This window comes from Dipodomys ordii, unplaced genomic scaffold (genome assembly GCF_000151885.1).
Source record: "Dipodomys ordii isolate 6190 unplaced genomic scaffold, Dord_2.0 Scaffold192, whole genome shotgun sequence".
Classification (NCBI taxonomy): domain Eukaryota; kingdom Metazoa; phylum Chordata; class Mammalia; order Rodentia; family Heteromyidae; genus Dipodomys; species Dipodomys ordii.
The window spans coordinates 3,243,220-3,244,864 of NW_012267408.1; positions in this window are offsets into that span (position 1 = coordinate 3,243,220).

Below are 1,645 nucleotides of genomic sequence, written 5' to 3' on the forward strand. Positions count from 1 at the left end.
TTTGAGGTCTTTCCTGTGCTGGCCTCAAACTGTGACCCTCTAGATCTCTACCATGTGAGTAGATGGCATTACAGATGTGAGCTACCATATCTGCACCCCCTCCCTATCTTTTTTCCTTTTCTTTTCCTTTTGGAGGTGTGATTGCATTGTTTTATAATGTCAACTGTAGCTACTGAAATGTTACTAGTTTTTATGTCTTGTTCTTTGTAGGAGACTTTTGAAAAATTTGAGATCTCTTTATTAGCTGGGCATAATAGTACATCTCTGTATTCCTAGTACTTGGAGTATAAGGCAGGAGGATTGAGAGTTCAAGGCCAACTTGGGCTACATGAAAGGATGGGGTAGGAGGATCCAGGCCCTAGTGGTTCACACCTGTAATTCTAGCTGCACAAGAGGCTGAGATATGAGGATTGAAGTTTGAAGCCAGCCCAGGCAGGAAAGTTCATGAGTCTCTTATCTTTAATTAATCATCAAAAAGGCAGAAGTGGAGGTGTGGCTCAAGTATAGAACACTAGTTTTGAGCACAGACATTCAGGGACAGTGTCCAGACCCTTAGTTCAAGCCCCAGGACCGACACAAACAAAATAGGGGTCATATGTGACATTGAACACCTGTAATTCCAGATATTTGGCCATGGCAACAAGATTGAAAGTTCAAAGCCAACCTGGGCAAAGTTAGGGAGAACCTATCTCAGAAACAAAAAGTACAAAAAGTGCTGTGAGTCTGACTCAAGAGTTAGAATGTTTCCTCTGGGTGTAGCCCTTAGCACTTCTACTCCTCCACTCCCTCCCCACTCCTGTTTTTCTTTATCCATGATGTTTTAACACTTCATAATGTAACTAGAAAGTCTTTTTTTTTTCTTCAGTCATGGGTCTTGAACTCTGGGCCTGGGTGCTGTCCCTGAGCTCTTCAGCTCAAGGCAAGAGCTCTACCACTTGAGCCACAGCAGCATGTTTTCTGGTGGTTAATTGGAAATCAGAGTCTCATGGACTTTCCTGCCTGGGCTGGCTTTGAACCCCAATCCTCAGATCTCAGCATCCTGAGTAGCTAGGATCAGGCAACCAGTACTTGGCTGAACATCTAAAATACTACTTATTAGAACAAATTCCTAGCCAGGTGCCGGTGGTTCATGCCTATAATCCTAGCTAACAGGAGGCTGAGATCTGAGGATTCTGGTTTGAAGCCAGCCTGGACAGAAAAGTCAGTGAGACTCTTATCTCCAATATACTACTCAGAAAAAGCCAGAAGTGGTGCTGTGGCTCAAGTGGTGGAGTGCTGGCCTTGAGCCAGCATGAGTTCAAGTCCCAGGACTGGAAAACACACACACACACACACACACACACACACACACACACAAATTAAAATAGATATTCAGAGGAGTTATGCCTTTGGGTTCCTACCCTATTGTATCCTATTTTAATATGTTTGTATGTGAATGTATAGAGTCCTTCAACAAGCTTTTTCTGTAAGAAAATTCAAATCCTTCAGTTAAGGGAAATATTCTCATATATCCCCTTGATAATTTCCTCTTTTCTTTTTTTTTGAATATTTTTTATTGTGAAAATACTGTACAGAGGGGTTACAATTACATGGGCAAGATAATGAGTACATTTCTTATCAAGCATTGTAGCCTCCTCCTTTGTTT